Below are 21,256 nucleotides of genomic sequence, written 5' to 3' on the forward strand. Positions count from 1 at the left end.
TTTTTATTCTACAATGTAGTTTAGGAATCCTGAGGGGAGCAAATGTTGTGTGTCCGCCTCCAGCAGCTCATTAGCTAAACACTTGCATGCACATCTGCTGCAACACACACACTAAATGTGGCCATTATTCATGGAAGACAAATTCATTATATCTCAAGTGATGGGAAGCAAAACTACTGTAAATACAAAACTGTTCAAAAAATATATATTATTCATTTTTAAGTAATTAAAAAGACACTAACTGCGGGAAAAAAATCACATAAGAACGGCAACTTGGAAAGAAGCATCATTTAATAACATATTCCTTATAGTGAAGGAAAAAAAAATATATAAGATTTGTAATAGAAACGTAAGTTAATAATGTAGCAAAAGACAAAAAAAAAACTGCACAAAAAAAAACACGCAAGGTTGCACAAAAAGACCAAAAGTCAGCAAGACACAAGCTAATAAAGCCACAAAATGGTCAAACCTCCAAGGTACTCAAAGCACTTTGACACTGTTCACACATTCACACACACTATTCACCCATTCACACACACATTCACACACTATTCACACATTCACACACACTATTCACACATTCACACACACACCAACACACTATTCACACATTCACACACACTATTCACCCATTCACACACTATTCACCCATTCACACACACATTCACACACTAACACACTATTCACCCATTCACACACACATTCACACACTAACACACTATTCACCCATTCACTCACACACTCACACACTTCTCACCCATTCACACACACATTCTCACACTAACACACTACTCACCCATTCACACACACATTCACACACTAACACACTATTCACCCATTCACTCACACACTCACACACTTCTCACCCATTCACACACACATTCACACACTAACACACTATTCACCCATTCACACACACATTCACACACTAACACACTATTCACCCATTCACACACACATTCACACACTAACACACTATTCACCCATTCACACACACATTCACACACTAACACACTATTCACCCATTCACACACACATTCACACACTAACACACTATTCACCCATTCACACACACATTCTCACACTAACACACTGCTCACCCATTCACACACACATTCACACACTAACACACTATTCACCCATTCACACACACATTCACACACTATTCACCCATTCACACACACATTCACACACTATTCACCCATTCACACACATTCACACACCAACATACTATTCACCCATTCACACACACATTCACACACTATTCACCCATTCACACACACATTCACACACTATTCACCCATTCACACACACATTCACACACTAACGGCGGGTGCTGCCATGCAAGGCACTTACCACTTCATTGCAGCCTACACGTGTCTCTTATGTGTGACTGCCATCACATTGCAGTCTACATGTATATCGTATGTGTGACTGCCATCTACTGGACACTCTTGTCATTACACCCTGCACCAAATAACATGACTTCGAGGTCGGTAAGCACAACTAGAATTAGTCCATACATTCGGTGCATAGTAGAGTTTAAAGAAAATGAAATGATTTTAAGGGCGCCTTATAGTCCGTTTTCTACCGCTTGTCCCTTTTTGGGGTTGCGGTGGGTGCTGGAGCCTATCTCAGCTGCATTCGGGCGGAAGGCAGTGTACACCCTGGACAAGTCGCCACCTCATCGCAGGGTACCAATCCTTACTTATTAATTATACATGGTAATGATTGTAAACAACTAAGCAAGAAAAGTATGGGGATCGGGGACGGTGCCAGCAGCCTGAGGGTTCCTGGTTCAATCCCCACCTTCTACCTTCCTTTTTTTTGATTGATTGCAACTTTTATTAGTAGATTGCACAGTACAGTACATATTCTGTACAATTGACCACTAAATGCTAACACCCCAATAAGTTTTTCATCTTTTTTAAGTCGGGGTCCACGTTAATCCTTGATGCAAGACACTTCACCCTTGCTCCTGATGGGTCCTGGTTAGTGCCTTGCATGGCAGCTCCCTCCATCAGTGTGTGAATGTGGAAATAGTGTCAAAGCGCTTTGAGTTCCTTAAAAAATGTAAAAAATGGCTACGCAAGTACAAGCCATTTACCATCGGTACCTGTTGCTTGAGGGTAATGCCATTTCCCTACGTGCTCATGAGCAAGAGACCACTGCCTGCCGGGAGTCATGCCTCATTGTGACTTGAGGGGGGTTCAAACAATACGACACAATTCCGCCGTGCCCAGCTGCTCCCGTCCTCCATCATTTCCAAGTCAAGTGTTTAAAAAGCGGGCGACCGGCAGCTAAAAATAGAGGCAGAGAAAAGCCCTTTGAAGCTGCTGGGGTTTCTCCTCTTCCCGCCTCGCTATCTCTCCGGAGGCCTCTGACATCAAAGGTGTCGAGCGGGGGCGGGGGGGATGACGGGGAATGGAACAACGAGCGAAAGGGAAAGCGGCGAGCCCGCCGTCCTCCGCTGCGACGACAACACGCCGTTCGGTCTTTTGTGGTCTCCATCTTCTCACAAGCTGTCACCTGCGCGGCTTCAAACACTAATCACAGCATTTGGGGGGAATTGAACGGCGTAGTCGTGATCAAACTACTTCAACGGAGCCTATTTATATTATTTATTAATTTATTGTTTTGACAATCTAATTCAATAATGCCAATGAAGATGTTGATTATTTATTGGATGTTTTAGATCATGGGTATCAAACTCTGGCCCACCGTGTAATTTAATTTGGCCCTTGAGGCAATATCAAATGAACATTAGAGCTGGCCCGCCGGTGTTATAACACCACATTCACCACTGACACTCATACTTACCAACACTCCCGATTTTCCTGGGAGACTCCCCAATTTCTCTCGATTTCCACCCAAACAACAACATTGGGGACGGGCCTTAAAGGGGAACATTATCACAATTTCAAAAGGGTTAAAAACAATAAAAATCAGTTCCCAGTGGCTTGTTGTATTTTTTGAAGTTTTTTTCAAAATGTTACCGGTCTCGGAATATCCCTAAATAAAGCTTTAAAGTGCCTTATTTTCGCTCTCTGCGAAGACACTGGCCATTTCCCTGTGACGTCACACAGTGCTGCCAATACAAACAAACATGGCGGTTACCACAGCAAGATATAGTGACATTAGCTCGGATTCAAACTTGGATTTCAGCGACTTAAGCGATTCAACAGATTACGCATGTATTGAAACAGATGGTTGGAGTATGAAAATATTGAAGAAGAAACTGAAGCTATTGACGCTATTCATAGCCATAGCATGGCCGAATAGCTGCGTTAGCATCGCCGGTAAAATGTGCGGACCAAACGATCAGGACTTTCGCATCTTTTGACACTGGAGCAACTTAAATCCGTCGATTGGTAAGTGTTTGTTTCGCATTAAATTTGGGTGGAAGGAAACGTAATATAGTTGCAAATGCAGCTGCAGGTTATCCATACATCTCTGTGCCATGTCTGCTTTAGCACCGCCTGTACATAGCATGTTAGCATCGATTAGCGTAGCATGTTAGTATCGATTCGCTGGCAGTCAACATCAACAAAACTCACCTTTGTGATTTCGTTGACTTTATAGTTGCAAATGCATCTGCAGGTTATCCATACATCTCTGTGCCATGTCTGCTTTAGCACCGCCGGTAAATAGCAGGTTAGCATCAATTAGCGTAGCACGCTAGCATCGATTAGCTGGCAGTCAATATCAACAAAACTCACCTTTGTGAATTCGTTGACTATCGTTGCAAATGCATCTGCAGGTTATCCATACATCTCTGTGCCATGTCTGTCTTAGCATCGCCGGTCAAATGTGGAGACACTCTGGTACATTCAATGGGGGTCTGGCGGCAGACACTTTGGCATCTTGGGGCCAGTGGTGCAACTTGAATCCCTCCCTGTTAGTGTTGTTACACCCTCCGACAACACATGATGTCTCCAAGGTTCCAAAAAATAGTCAAAAAAAGGGAAAATAACAGAGCTGAGACCCGGTGTTTGTAATGTGTTGAAAATGAAAATGGTGGGTGTGTTACCTCGGCGACGTCACATTCTGACGTCATCGCCTCCAGCGCGATCAACAGAAAGGCGTTTAATTCGCCAAAATTCACCCATTTGGAGTTCGGAAATCGGTTAAAAAAATACATGGTCTTTTTTCTGCAGCATCAAGGTATATATTGACGCTTACATAGGTCTGCTGATAATGTTCCCCTTTAAAGGCACTGCATTCAACGTCCTCTACAACCTGTCGTCCCGTCAACTTTTTCTCCATACAAACATTGTGTCGGCCCAGTCACATACTATATGCGGACTCTACACACAAACAAGTGAATGCAAGGCACTACTTGCTCAACCGCCATACAGGTCACACTGAGGGTGGCCGTATAAACAACTTTAACACTGTTACAAACACTGTGAACCCACACCAAACAAGAATGACAAACAGATTTCGGGGGAACATCCGCACCGTATTGATTTAACATTTTCAATCTAGAAATATCTCCGCGAGTGCTTATTCAAGAATTTAGTGCGTCATAAAACCTCTTGAAGGCTACTCTGCAAACTTTATTTGTATTTATTCGAACCCTTTTTGGAACGACAAAGTAGCCCAACATGCACTCTTCTATTTTTATCACCTCACGGATATTCCTGGACCGATTATGCAACAGTCTTGTCAGACTGAGGCATGCTTCTTTTATTCTGCTTAAACAGACCCAAGTGATGATGTAACGGCTCTAAAAATACATCCGGGGTTCTAAATATAAAATTTGTGTTTTGTTTTTTACAAGCAGCATGAAGCCTCTTGAGCATTAGACTGCTAAGAGATGAAATATGGATTATTGAACATAAAACTGTAAAGCCAGAGTGATTTCTCATGCATGTACAAACCCCGTTTCCATGAGTTGGGAAATGGTGTTAGATGTAAATATAAACAGAATACAATGATTTGCAAATCCTTTTCAAGCCATATTCAGTTGAATATGCTACAAAGACAACATATTTCATGTTCAAACTCATAAACTTTATTTTTTTTGAAAATAATAATCAACTTAGAATTTCATGGCTGCAACACGTGACAAAGTAGTTGGGAAAGGGCATGTTCACCACTGTGTTACATCACCTTTTCTTTTAACAACACTCAATAAACGTTTGGGAACTGAGGAAACTAATTGTTGAAGCTTTGAAAGTGGAATTCTTTCCCATTCTTGATTTGTGGCGGTATAGCTCGGTTGGTAGAGTGGCCGTGTCAGCAACTTGAGGGTTGCAGGTTCGATTACCGCTTCCGCCATCCTAGTCGCTGCCGTTGTGTCCTTAGGCAAGACACTTTACCCACCTGCTCCCAGTGCCACCCACACTGGTTTAAATGTAACTTAGATATTGGGTTTCACTATGTAAAGCGCTTTGAGTCACTAGAGAAAAGCGCTATATAAATATAATTCACTTCACTTCACTTGATTTATGGGAGAAGATGGGAGACAGGTCTGGACTGCAGGCGAGCCAGGAAAGTACACGCACTCTTTTTTTTTACGAAGCCACGCTGTTGTAACACGTGCTGAATGTGGCTTGGCATTGTCTTGCTGAAATAAGCAGGGGCGTCCATGAAAAAGACAGCGCTTAGATGGCAGCACATGTTGTTCCAAAAGCTGTATGTACCTTTCAGCATTAATGGTGCCTTCACAGATGTATAAGTTACCCATGCCTTGGGCACTAATACACCCCCATACCATCACACATGTGTAAGTTACCCATGTCTTGGGCACTAATACACCCCCATACCATCACACATGTGTAAGTTACCCATGTCTTGGGCACTAATACACCCCCATACCATCACACATGTGTAAGTTACCCATGCCTTGGGCACTAATACACCCCCATACCATCACACATGTGTAAGTTACCCATGTCTTGTTCACTAATACACCCCCATACCATCACACATGTGTAAGTTACCCATGCCTTGGGCACTAATACACCCCCATACCATCACACATGTGTAAGTTACCCATGTCTTGTTCACTAATACACCCCCATACCATCACACATGTGTAAGTTACCCATGCCTTGTTCACTAATACACCCCCATACCATCACACATGTGTAAGTTACCCATGTCTTGTTCACTAATACACCCCCATACCATCACACATGTGTAAGTTACCCATGCCTTGGGCACTAATACACCCCCATACCATCACACATGTGTAAGTTACCCATGCCTTGGGCACTAATGCACCCCCATACCATCACACATGTGTAAGTTACCCATGCCTTGGGCACTAATACACCCCCATACCATCACACATGTGTAAGTTACCCATGCCTTGTTCACTAATACACCCCCATACCATCACACATGTGTAAGTTACCCATGTCTTGTTCACTAATACACCCCCATACCATCACACATGTGTAAGTTACCCATGTCTTGGGCACTAATGCACCCCCATACCATCACACATGTGTAAGTTACCCATGCCTTGGGCACTAATACACCCCCATACCATCACACATGTGTAAGTTACCCATGCCTTGTTCACTAATACACCCCCATACCATCACACATGTGTAAGTTACCCATGTCTTGTTCACTAATACACCCCCATACCATCACACATGTGTAAGTTACCCATGTCTTGGGCACTAATGCACCCCCATACCATCACACATGTGTAAGTTACCCATGCCTTGGGCACTAATACACCCCCATACCATCACACATGTGTAAGTTACCCATGTCTTGTTCACTAATACACCCCCATACCATCACACATGTGTAAGTTACCCATGTCTTGTTCACTAATACACCCCCATACCATCACACATGTGTAAGTTACCCATGTCTTGTTCACTAATACACCCCCATACCATCACACATGTGTAAGTTACCCATGCCTTGGGCACTAATACACCCCCATACCATCACACATGTGTAAGTTACCCATGCCTTGGGCACTAATACACCCCCATACCATCACACATGTGTAAGTTACCCATGTCTTGGGCACTAATACACCCCCATACCATCACACATGTGTAAGTTACCCATGTCTTGTTCACTAATACACCCCCATACCATCACACATGTGTAAGTTACCCATGCCTTGGGCACTAATACACCCCCATACCATCACACATGTGTAAGTTACCCATGTCTTGGGCACTAATACACCCCCATACCATCACACATGTGTAAGTTACCCATGCCTTGGGCACTAATACACCCCCATACCATCACACATGTGTAAGTTACCCATGCCTTGTTCACTAATACACCCCCATACCATCACACATGTGTAAGTTACCCATGTCTTGTTCACTAATACACCCCCATACCATCACACATGTGTAAGTTACCCATGTCTTGGGCACTAATGCACCCCCATACCATCACACATGTGTAAGTTACCCATGCCTTGGGCACTAATACACCCCCATACCATCACACATGTGTAAGTTACCCATGCCTTGGGCACTAATACACCCCCATACCATCACACATGTGTAAGTTACCCATGCCTTGGGCACTAATACACCCCCATACCATCACACATGTGTAAGTTACCCATGTCTTGTTCACTAATACACCCCCATACCATCACACATGTGTAAGTTACCCATGCCTTGGGCACTAATACACCCCCATACCATCACACATGTGTAAGTTACCCATGTCTTGGGCACTAATACACCCCCATACCATCACACATGTGTAAGTTACCCATGCCTTGTTCACTAATACACCCCCATACCATCACACATGTGTAAGTTACCCATGTCTTGTTCACTAATACACCCCCATACCATCACACATGTGTAAGTTACCCATGCCTTGTTCACTAATACACCCCCATACCATCACACATGTGTAAGTTACCCATGTCTTGTTCACTAATACACCCCCATACCATCACACATGTGTAAGTTACCCATGTCTTGTTCACTAATACACCCCCATACCATCACACATGTGTAAGTTACCCATGTCTTGTTCACTAATACACCCCCATACCATCACACATGTGTAAGTTACCCATGCCTTGGGCACTAATACACCCCCATACCATCACACATGTGTAAGTTACCCATGCCTTGGGCACTAATACACCCCCATACCATCACACATGTGTAAGTTACCCATGTCTTGGGCACTAATACACCCCCATACCATCACACATGTGTAAGTTACCCATGTCTTGTTCACTAATACACCCCCATACCATCACACATGTGTAAGTTACCCATGCCTTGGGCACTAATACACCCCCATACCATCACACATGTGTAAGTTACCCATGTCTTGGGCACTAATACACCCCCATACCATCACACATGTGTAAGTTACCCATGCCTTGGGCACTAATACACCCCCATACCATCACACATGTGTAAGTTACCCATGCCTTGGGCACTAATACACCCCCATACCATCACACATGTGTAAGTTACCCATGCCTTGGGCACTAATACACCCCCATACCATCACACATGTGTAAGTTACCCATGCCTTGTTCACTAATACACCCCCATACCATCACACATGTGTAAGTTACCCATGTCTTGTTCACTAATACACCCCCATACCATCACACATGTGTAAGTTACCCATGTCTTGGGCACTAATGCACCCCCATACCATCACACATGTGTAAGTTACCCATGCCTTGGGCACTAATACACCCCCATACCATCACACATGTGTAAGTTACCCATGCCTTGGGCACTAATACACCCCCATACCATCACACATGTGTAAGTTACCCATGCCTTGGGCACTAATACACCCCCATACCATCACACATGTGTAAGTTACCCATGTCTTGGGCACTAATACACCCCCATACCATCACACATGTGTAAGTTACCCATGTCTTGTTCACTAATACACCCCCATACCATCACACATGTGTAAGTTACCCATGCCTTGGGCACTAATACACCCCCATACCATCACACATGTGTAAGTTACCCATGTCTTGGGCACTAATACACCCCCATACCATCACACATGTGTAAGTTACCCATGCCTTGGGCACTAATACACCCCCATACCATCACACATGTGTAAGTTACCCATGCCTTGGGCACTAATACACCCCCATACCATCACACATGTGTAAGTTACCCATGCCTTGGGCACTAATACACCCCCATACCATCACACATGTGTAAGTTACCCATGCCTTGGGCACTAATACACCCCCATACCATCACACATGTGTAAGTTACCCATGCCTTGGGCACTAATACACCCCCATACCATCACACATGCGGGCTTTTCAACTTTACGTCCATAACAGTCTGGATGGTTCGCTTCCCCTTTGGTCCGGATGACACGATGTCGAATATTTTCAAAAACAATTTGAAATGTGGACTCGTCAGACCACAGAACACTTTTCCACTTTGCATCAGTCCATCTTAGATGATCTCGGGCCCAGAGAAGCCGGCGACGTTTCTGGATGTTGTTGATAAATGGCTTTCGCTTTGCATAGTAGAGCTTTAACTTGCACTTACAGATGTAGTGACAAACTGTATTTAATGACAGTGGTTTTCTGAATGGTTCTTGAGCCCATGTGGTGATATCCTTTAGACATTGATGTCGCTTTTTGATACAGTGCCGTCTGAGGGATGGAAGGTCACGGTCATTCAATGTTGGTTTCCGGCCATGCCGCTTACGTGGAGTGATTTCTCCAGATTCTCTGAACCTTTTGATGATATTATGGAGCGTAGATGTTGAAATCCCTCAATTTCTTGCAATGTCACTTTGAGAAAGGTTGTTCTTAAACTGTTTGACTATTTGCTCACACAGTTGTGGACAAAGGGGTGTACCTCGCCCCATCCTTTCTTGTGAAAGACTGAGCATTTTTTGGGAAGCTGTTTTTATAGCCAATCATGGCACCCACCTGTTCCCAATTAGCCTGCACACCTGTGGGTTTTTCCAAAAATAAGTGTTTGATGAGCTTCTCTCAACTTTATCAGTATTTATTGCCACCTTTAAAGTGCACTGTTGATTTTTGAGAAAATGAAAGGATTTTAAGTGCGCTTTATAGTCTGAAAAATACAGTATATGAGAAAGACATTTATTGTGTGCCCTCTTTGAAGGTGCTCCGTGTTTGTGGTGGTAAGCAGTGGAGGATCACAGTGCAGCCTTGTGAACAGGACAACATAAAGTCCTCGCCATGTCCACTCAGTAATGCAATAAAGCCGCCTGACCTCTCTCTGCTGCTGCGTCTGGACCTTGGCCTGCTGATGTCTTCCATCCATCTAATGGACATCCTCCATCCATCTAATGGACATCTCCATCCATCTAATGGACATCCTCCATCCATCTAATGGACATCCTCCATCCATCTAATGGACATCCTCCATCCATCTAATGGACATCCTCCTCGCTGACGTGCATGCCTTTTATTGCATGTTGGGATTTAGCCGGTGGTGTGTGTGAGGATGGCACTATTCGCAGTGTGAACGCCTCCAGGGTTCACTGACCCCTTCCCCACATGGAGGGCTTGTGGCTTCTTCTTTATTGTGGAGCCACCTTTGCAGACCAAGGATGGAACACAAATGGGGGATCATCAAGAATTCTGTGATGTGCTTAGTTTGATGAAAAGTTCTACATTTTTAAACAGATTACAGTTGGTACAAAATGCGGCTGCTAAACTTTTGACAAGAAAGTTTGATCATTTTACGCCTATGCTGTATATACCTTAATATACTGTTTATTAGAGATGCGCGGATAGGCAATTATATCATCCGCAACCGCATTACCAAAGTCGTCATCCACCCGCCGTCCACCCGAACCAACATTTTATCAGAACCGCAATCGCCCGCCACCCGCCTGTTGAAATACATCAGAGGTCGGCCACCTTTACCACTCAAAGAACTATTTAAACCTGTTTCGCAGAGTAAAAAAGACAATGGGAGCCACTAACATTCTCACGAATATCCAATGGTGTTCATCCTGATGATAAGAATAAGGGTGTGCTGTGAAGCCATTGCCTTAGACACCTTCAACAACATGAACAAACCCATTGTTAGTCCGGCAACATGTTGTGTGCAGCTTCTGCAATCACACGTACAAGATTGAAAGGCATACTGGGTGACACAGAGTACACTGATGGCTGTGATAAAAACAATTTTTACACTTACTAATATGCGCCACGCTGTGAAGCCACACCCAACAAGAATGACAAACACATTTCGGGAAAACATCCTCACAGTAACACAACATAAACGCAACACAACAAATACCAAGAATCCTTTGCATCCGTGACAATTCCTGAAGATATTTTACACCCTCGCGCCCCAACACCGCTCACCTTACCGACGCACGGGGGGGGGGGGGTATAAAATAGTCAAGAAGTCTCACGAATACAAAGGATTCTGGGTATCTGTTGTGTTGCGTTTATGTTGTGTTACTGTGAGGATGTTCTCCCGAAATGTGTTTGTCAATCTTGTTTGGTGTGGCTTCACAGCGTGGCGCATATTAGTAAGAGTGTTAAAAGGGTTTCTATCACAACCATTAGTGTACTCTGTGTCACCCAGTATGTCTTGCAGTCGTGTGTGTGTTGCTGCAGAAGTCACACACAACATGATGCTGGACTGACAACATGTTGTAGTAGGCGACAAAGTCAATGGCTTCATAGCGCGCACTAATACTTATTATCTGGGTGACTGCCGGCTGTCATTCTAGAGAATAATAGCGTTTCCTATTGTCTTCTTCGCTTTGTGACACGGGTCTTAAATGGCTCTTTGAGTGGTAAAGGATACCGATCTAACATAATAGTGAGAGTCCAGTCCATAGTGGATCTAACATAATAGTGAGAGTCCAGTCCATAGTGGATCTAACATAATAGTGAGAGTCCAGTCCATAGTGGATCTAACATAATAGTGTGAGAGTCCAGTCCATAGTGGATCTAACATAATAGTGTGAGAATCCAGTCCATAGTGGATCTAACATAATAGTGAGAGAGTCCAGTCCATAGTGGATCTAACATAATAGTGAGAGTCCAGTCCATAGTGGATCTAACATAATAGTGAGAGAGTCCAGTCCATAGTGGATCTAACATAATAGTGTGAGAGTCCAGTCCATAGTGGATCTAACATAATAGTGTGAGAGTCCAGTCCATAGTGGATCTAACATAATAGTGAGAGTCCAGTCCATAGTGGATCTAACATAATAGTGAGAGTCCAGTCCATAGTGGATCTAACATAATAGTGAGAGTCCAGTCCATAGTGGATCTAACATAATAGGGAGAGTCCAGTCCATAGTGGATCTAACATAATAGTGAGAGTCCAGTCCATAGTGGATCTAACATAATAGGGAGAGTCCAGTCCATAGTGGATCTAACATAATAGGGAGAGTCCAGTCCATAGTGGATCTAACATAATAGGGAGAGTCCAGTCCATAGTGGATCTAACATAATAGTGTGAGAGTCCAGTCCATAGTGGATCTAACATAATAGTGAGAGTCCAGTCCATAGTGGATCTAACATAATAGTGAGAGTCCAGTCCATAGTGGATCTAACATAATAGGGAGAGTCCAGTCCATAGTGGATCTAACATAATAGTGAGAGTCCAGTCCATAGTGGATCTAACATAATAGTGAGAGTCCAGTCCATAGTGGATCTAACATAATAGGGAGAGTCCAGTCCATAGTGGATCTAACATAATAGGGAGAGTCCAGTCCATAGTGGATCTAACATAATAGTGAGAGTCCAGTCCATAGTGGATCTAACATAATAGGGAGAGTCCAGTCCATAGTGGATCTAACATAATAGGGAGAGTCCAGTCCATAGTGGATCTAACATAATAGTGTGAGAGTCCAGTCCATAGTGGATCTAACATAATAGTGAGAGTCCAGTCCATAGTGGATCTAACATAATAGTGAGAGTCCAGTCCATAGTGGATCTAACATAATAGTGAGAGTCCAGTCCATAGTGGATCTAACATAATAGGGAGAGTCCAGTCCATAGTGGATCTAACATAATAGTGAGAGTCCAGTCCATAGTGGATCTAACATAATAGGGAGAGTCCAGTCCATAGTGGATCTAACATAATAGGGAGAGTCCAGTCCATAGTGGATCTAACATAATAGGGAGAGTCCAGTCCATTGTGGATCTAACATAATAGTGTGAGAGTCCAGTCCATAGTGGATCTAACATAATAGTGAGAGTCCAGTCCATAGTGGATCTAACATAATAGTGAGAGTCCAGTCCATAGTGGATCTAACATAATAGGGAGAGTCCAGTCCATAGTGGATCTAACATAATAGTGAGGGTCCAGTCCATAGTGGATCTAACATAATAGTGAGAGTCCAGTCCATAGTGGATCTAACATAATAGGGAGAGTCCAGTCCATAGTGGATCTAACATAATAGTGAGAGTCCAGTCCATAGTGGATCTAACATAATAGTGTGAGAGTCCAGTCCATAGTGGATCTAACATAATAGTGAGAGTCCAGTCCATAGTGGATCTAACATAATAGTGAGAGTCCAGTCCATAGTGGATCTAACATAATAGTGTGAGAGTCCAGTCCATAGTGGATCTAACATAATAGTGTGAGAGTCCAGTCCATAGTGGATCTAACATAATAGTGAGAGTCCAGTCCATAGTGGATCTAACATAATAGTGAGAGTCCAGTCCATAGTGGATCTAACATAATAGTGTGAAAGTCCAGTCCATAGTGGATCTAACATAATAGTGAGAGTCCAGTCCATAGTGGATCTAACATAATAGTGAGAGTCCAGTCCATAGTGGATCTAACATAATAGTGAGAGTCCAGTCCATAGTGGATCTAACGTAATAGTGGAAGTCCAGTCCATGGTGGATCTAACATAATAGTGAGAGTCCAGTCTATAGTGGATCTAACATAATAGTGAGAGTCCAGTCCATAGTGGATCTAACATAATATTGAGAGTCCTGTCCATAGTGGATCTAACATAATAGTGAGAGTCCAGTCCATAGTGGATCTAACATAATAGTGAGAGTCCAGTCCATAGTGGATCTAACATAATATTGAGAGTCCAGTCCATAGTGGATCTAACATAATATTGAGAGTCCTGTCCATAGTGGATCTAACATAATAGTGAGAGTCCAGTCCATAGTGGATCTAACATAATAGTGAGAGTCCAGTCCATAGTGGATCTAACATAATAGTGAGAGTCCAGTCCATAGTGGATCTAACATAATAGTGAGAGTCCAGTCCATAGTGGGGCCAGCAGGAGACCATCCCGAGCGGAGACAGGTCAGCAGTGCAGAGGTGTCTACAAGCAGTCCACCCCGGGTCCTGACTCTGGACAGCCAGTAATAATACATAATAATACATAATAATACATAATAATTATAATAATATATGTTTTCTAGATAAGCTGTCAATTTAATTAAAGAGCTAATGAAAAAACAGATTCACCACTCTATTCATACTTTTTGCGCTTAAAACAACTGCTGTATGACTTTAGTACCGGACTTCTTCTGTTTCCTTGACGTTGCTGTTACTGCCACAGTGGTGGAAAAGGGTATTACAGCTGAATAAAACGCATGCGGACCACAGCTGAGAAACGGATGCTCTCCTATGGTCCTCCGGCACAGTATTTTTCAACCTTTTTTGAGCCAAGGCACATTTTTTGCGTTGGACAGATCCAGAGCCCCATCAGCAGCAGAAATAATTCAAAAGCGAAACTCAGTTGACAGTAAAAAGTTGTTGTCGCAATTGTTGGAAATGACTTTAAAGCATAACTTTTGAGCTCTTGTCTCAAAGTAGGTGTACTGTCACATCACACCCTGACTTATTTGCACTTTTTTGCTGTTTTCCTGTGTGTCGTGTTTTACTTCTTGTCTTGTGCTCCTATTTTGGTGGCTTTTTTCTTGTTTTGGTACTTTCCTGTAGCAGTTTCATGTCTTCCTTTGAGCCATCTTTCCCGCATCGACTTTGTTTTAGCAATCAAGAATATTTCAGTTGTTTTTATCCTTCTTTGTGGGGACATTGTTGGTTGTCATGTCATGTTGGGATGTACTTTGTGGACGCCATCTTTGCTCCACAGCAGGGGTCACCAAGGCGGGCACCAGGTCGCCCGTAAGGACCAGATGAGTCGCCCGCTGGCCTGTTCTAAAAATAGCTCAAATAGCAGCACTTACCAGTGAGCTGCCTCTATTTTTTAAATTGTATTTATTTACTAGCAAGCTGGTCTCGCTTTGCTCGACATTTTTAATTCTAAGAGAGACAAAACTCAAATAGAATTTGAAAATATTTTAAAGACTTGGTCTTCACTTGTTTAAATAAATTCATTTATTTTTTTACTTTGCTTCTTATAACTTTCAGAAAGACAATTTTAGAGAAAAAATACAACCTTAAAATGATTTTACGATTTTTAAACACATATACCTTTTTAAATTCATTTTTCTTCTTTCCTGACAATTTAAATCAATGTTCAAGTAAATTTATTGTTTTTATTGTAAAAAATAATAAATACATTTTAATTCTTCATTTTAGCTTCTGTGTTTTCGACGAAGAATATTTGTGAAATATTTATTCAAACTTATCCATCCATCCATTTTCTACCGCTTATTCCCTTTCGGGGTCGCGGGGGGCGCTGGCACCTATCTCAGCTACAATCGGGCGGAAGGCGGGGTACACCCTGGACAAGTCGCCACCTCATCACAGGGCCAACACAGATAGACAGACAACATTCACACACTAGGGACCATTTAGTGTTGCCAATCAACCTATCCCCAGGTGCATGTCTTTGAGCCATCTTTCCCGCATCGACTTTGTTTTAGCAATCAAGAATATTTCAGTTGTTTTTATCCTTCACATTCACACACTAGGGCCAATCACTATTATTCAAACTTATAATGATTAAAATTGAAAAATATATATTCTGGCAAATCTAGAAAATCTGTAGAATCAAATTTAAATCTTATTTCAAAATCTTTTGAATTTCTTTTAAAATTTTCGTTCTGGAAAATCTAGAAGAAATAATGATTCGTTTTTGTTAGAAATATAGCTTGGTCCAATTTGTTATATATTCTAACAAAGTGCAGATTGGATTTTAAACTATTTAAAACATGTCATCAAAATTCTAAAATTAATCTTAATCAGGAAAAATTACTAATGATGTTCCATAAATTATTTTTTTAATTTTTTCAAAAAGATTCAAATTAGTTAGATTTTCTCTTCTTTTTTTCGGTAGAATTTTGAATTTTAAAGAGTCAAAATTGAAGATAATATATGTTTGAAAATTTAATTTTCATTTTTTTCGTGTTTTCTATGTCCGGGCGGCATAGCTCGGTTGGTAGAGTGGCCGTGCCAGCAACTTGAGGGTTGCAGGTTCGATCCCCGCTTGCACCATCCTAGTCACTGCCGTTGTGTCCTTGGGCAAGACACTTTACCCACCTGCTCCCAGTGCCACCCACACTGCTTTAAATGGAACTTAGATATTGGGTTTCACTATGTAAAGCGCTTTGAGTCACTTGAGAAAAGCGCTATATAAATATAATTCACTTCACATTTGTTTTCTCTTTTTTTAAACCCTTCAATTAAGTGTTTTTTTCATCATTTATTCTCCACCAAAAACCTTCCGTAAAAAGAAAAAAAATGTAGGATGGAATGACAGACAGAAATACAATTTATTGAAGTGTGTATCAAACTGGTAGCCCTTGGCATGAATCAGTACCCAAGAATAGCTCTTGCTTTCAAAAAGGTTGCTGACTCCTGCTCCACAGTAAGTCTTTGCTCTCATCCAGCTTTCGGTTTTTCTTTACTTTGTAGCCAGTTCAGTTTTAGTTTTGTTCTGCATAGCCTTCTCTAAGCTGCAATGCCTTTTCTTAGCACTCACCTTTTGTTTATTTTAGTTTTAAGCATTAGACACTTTTTTACCTGCACACTGCCTCCCGCTGTTTGCCACATCTACAAAGCAATCAGCGACCTGCTGCCACCTACTGATATGGAAGAGTATTACAGGGTTACTCTGCCGATCTCTAGACATCACCGACACTCAACAACAACACATAAATTGCAGAATATAATTACTGGTTTGCAGATAATATTTGTAACCCAAATGGGTGAAATTAGATGATATCCCACGGCACACCAGACTGTAAGCTAGTGTGCCGCAGCACAGTGGTTGAAAAACACTGTTTTAGGGAGTGCTAGCGGTCCAACAATGCATTCTGCATGCAAAATTGTTTGCCCCACCCAAGTTTGAAGAACTGAGGGTGCATGTTTTCATTTTATTTAGCTGTCCTCCTCCCCTTCCCCACCATGTCCTACTTGTCTCTTTATGCTCCTCAACCCGCCGTCGCTGCCACTTGTCCCGAATACGCAAAGAGGCCTGGCAGCACTACAGAGGTCGGCCGCATGGTAATGTGAGCCACGCACACACGTCCGGGGCATCGCTTTCCACTGAGCAGCACTTTTGTGATCTAGTGAGGGATCAGTGAGTGCTTTCCTCTGGCAATCCATCTCATTCATAATTAGAAGGGAGAGAGCGTGATAGAGAAACCATATCACTGAGACACTCAAACCTTTCTAAGATGTCGTACATTTTTTACTTGGGTCTAATAAGTGTTATTAGAGCAACAGTGAGGAGATGTATGTTGTTTTTGGGAATCATATTAAACCTTATATATATATATATATATGTATATATATATATATATATATATATATATATGTATATATATATATATATATATATATATATATATATATATATATATATATACATACATACATACATATAACCTATGCTTAAAAGAGAAACGGTTTATTATATATCACCAAGACCTGTCATCCCTCAACAAGCGCAGTGAAATCATATCAACATGCCGTCACAGACGGAAACACCTCCTAGGTAACACATGAGCCAATCACCACGCCCCTACACCTGCCTGTACCCACCCACTCTGTGTTCTATATAAACCATTGTATGTGAATGCTTCCATTAAAATCTCCTGATGATTGAGGGAACACCTCATGAAACACTTCTGTAGAGATGAAGTAGTCTTGTGATTTTTCCCACACATATATATATATATATATATATATGTATATATATATATATATATATATATATATATATATATATATATATTATATATATACAGTTGGGCCAAAAAGTATTTAGTCATCCAGCGATTGTGCAAGTTCTCCCACTTCAAATGATGACAGAGGTCTGTAATTTTCATCATAGGTACACTTCAACTGTGAGAGACAGAATGTGAAAAAAAATCCAGGAATTCACATTGTAGGAATTTTAAAGAATTTATTTGTAAATGATGGTGGAAAATAAGTATTTGGTCAAGCATTCAAAGCTCTCACTGATGGAAGGAGGTTTTGGCTCCAAATCTCAGGATACATGGCCCCATTCATTCTTTCCTTAACACGGATCAATCGTCCTGTCCCCTTAGCAGAAAAACAGCCCCAAAGCATGATGTTTCCACCCCCATGCCTCACAGTAGGTATGGTGTTCTTGGGATGCAACTCAGTATTCTTCTTCCTCCAAACACCACCAGTTGAGTTGATACCAAAATGGATACATGGATGATACAGCAGAGGATTGGGAGAATGTCATGTGGTCAGATGAAACCAAAATAGAACTTTTTGGTACAAACACTATAACCACATATAAACCTGTTTGATGCTTCGGAAAGTTTCTGGCGATCAATATTGTTTGAGATCAGGTAGAGCATGGCTGTCAAACTCTGGCCCGCCATGTCATTTCATTTGGCCCTTGAGACAATAATAAATTAAGATTAGAGCTGGCCCGCTGGTATTATACAGTGGGGGGGGGGGGGCGCTGTATCACCGCGGTCAACGCTAATTCTCATACTTGCCAACCCTCCCGATTTTTCCAGGAGAATCCCGAATTTCAGTGCCCCCCCAAAAATCTCCCGGGGCAACCATTCTCCCGAATTTCCACCCGGACAACAATATTGGGGGCGTGCCTTAAAGGTACTGCTTTTAGCATCCTCTACAACAGGGGTGGTGAACCTATGGCTCGTGAGCCAGATGTGGCTCTTTTGATGACTGCATCTGGCTCTCAGATAAATCTGAGCTGACATTGCTTAACGCGATAATTATGAATAATTTCGCTGGTGCTAAAAATAACGTGCAAAATATAAAACATTGTCATGCATTTAAATCCATCCATCCGTTTTCTACCGCACCTGTTCAAGAAGTCGCATTAATGGTAAGAAGTATTTTATGTCACGATGGGGGGGTCACAGCTTGCTGCGGGGTTGTTCTCCCAGGAAGGCAGACGGACTACTCGGGACATGGCATTCAGGGAAAAACATGATTTCATTTAAACTAAAAAAAGATACAAACAAAAATCGCTCACAGTGGAGGCACAACTTGGGCTAAAGAACAAAGCTAACGCATAAACAGACTAAGAACATAAATCAAACAAAACTTACTTGGCATGGCATGAAGCAGGAAACTATGGCAAGGCATGAAACAAGTCAGCACAGGGCAAAAAAAGGTCACATTGACGGCAGGGCGACTGACTGGCAAAGACGAGCTTAAATACTGCCTCTGAATAGTGCTCGGAAGCAGGTGAGCGGGCATTTTGTCCACCAGAGACAGGTGGACAAAATGAGTAACCAAGGAAACCAGACAAGGGAGTGGAAAAAAACAGGAACTTAAAGAGTCCAAAGGACAAACAGCACATGGCCAAACAAAAACATGATCAACAGACATGACAATTTATTTATTATTGGTTAGCTTCAGAATAACAATGTTATTAAAAAGAATAAGAGACTTATTATACTCTAGAAATGTTGGTCTTACTTAAAAATGCACACATTTAGTTGTATTCAGTGTTAAAAAATATGATATGGCTCTCACATTTTGAAATATTTGGCTTTCATGGCTCTCTCAGCCAAAAAGGTTCCCGACCCCTGCTCCACAACCTGTCATCATGTCCGCTTTTCCTACATACAAACAGCTTGCCGGCCCAGTCACGTTATATATCCGGCTTCTACACACACACAAGTGAATGCAAGGCACACTTGGTCAACAGCCATACAGGTCACACTGAGGGTGGCCGTATAAACAACTTTAACACTGTTAGACGACACTGTGAACCCACATCAAACAAGAATGCCAAACACATTTCGGGGGAACATCCGCACTGTAACACAACATAAACACAACAGAACAAATACCCAGAACCCCTTGCAGCATTAACTCTTCCGGGACGCTACAACATACACCCCCGCTACCAACAAAACTCTATTTTGCATGTCACTATAAAGTTATATAAGCCTTGCTTGTTCAATATTCAATGCAAAACTTGTTTGGGTCCCTATTAAAAGGTTAAGTTGTTCAACTTTGGCCCGCGGCTTTGTTCAGTTTAGAATTTTGGCCCACTCTGTATTTGAGTTTGACACCCCTGAGGTTGAGGTTGACAGCTGGACTCTATTACTATTAGTGTATACACACTATTAGTGTATACACACTATTAGTGTATACACACTATTAGTGTATACACACTATTGGTGTATACACACTATTAGTGTATACACACTATTAGTGTATACACACTATTAGTGTATACACACTATTAGTGTATACACACTATTGGTGTATACACACTATTAGTGTATACACACTATTAGTGTATACACACTATTAGTGTATACACACTATTAGTGTATACACACTATTAGTGTATACACACATCCCGCAGATAGTGTTTTATAAAGTGAGCATACAACAACAATGCTACTGTAAACACAACATCAGGCTTGACCTGACCGGTCCTTCAACATAACTGACCACAAATAAGGAGAAGTACGGCTGCCATGGATACAACATTGCTCCTGATTACAAGACATGATATTGAATCTGTTACCTAAAGATCCATTTTAGCTGAGTAGGAAAGTCTATTCTTTCCACCCAAAATTATATTTGCCATCTTGCCTCTTATTGCGCATCAAGATGTCATTTACACACACACACACACACACACACACACACACACACACACACACACACACACACACACACACACACACACACACACACACACACACACACACACACACTGACAGACAATGCCGAGCGGGGTTGAAAGAAAATCCATTATTCATTTGCCAGGCTATTTTTAGAAAACACCCCGGTGACTTTGGAATTATTTATTAAGCGGCTGATAAATAAAAGATGTACATTGGGTTGGGGATTGCCGTCCGGAAAAAAATCTCAGATAAAGATTCCCCCCATCTCTGTGTGTGTAGTCTATATTTAACCCCACCTTTGCA

At 41.9% G+C, this 21,256-nt stretch overlaps 1 protein-coding gene across 2 annotated transcripts in view; it reads right to left on the reverse strand.

Moving 5' to 3' along the window:
• The window catches only part of LOC133555285 (LHFPL tetraspan subfamily member 4 protein-like), a 111,156-nt gene that overhangs the window by 59,731 nt on the left and 30,169 nt on the right, over positions 1-21,256 (reverse strand). The gene's annotated exons all lie outside the window — the stretch shown is intronic.

The sequence above is a fragment of the Nerophis ophidion genome, linkage group LG06 (genome assembly GCF_033978795.1).
Source record: "Nerophis ophidion isolate RoL-2023_Sa linkage group LG06, RoL_Noph_v1.0, whole genome shotgun sequence".
In the NCBI taxonomy this organism is placed as follows: domain Eukaryota; kingdom Metazoa; phylum Chordata; class Actinopteri; order Syngnathiformes; family Syngnathidae; genus Nerophis; species Nerophis ophidion.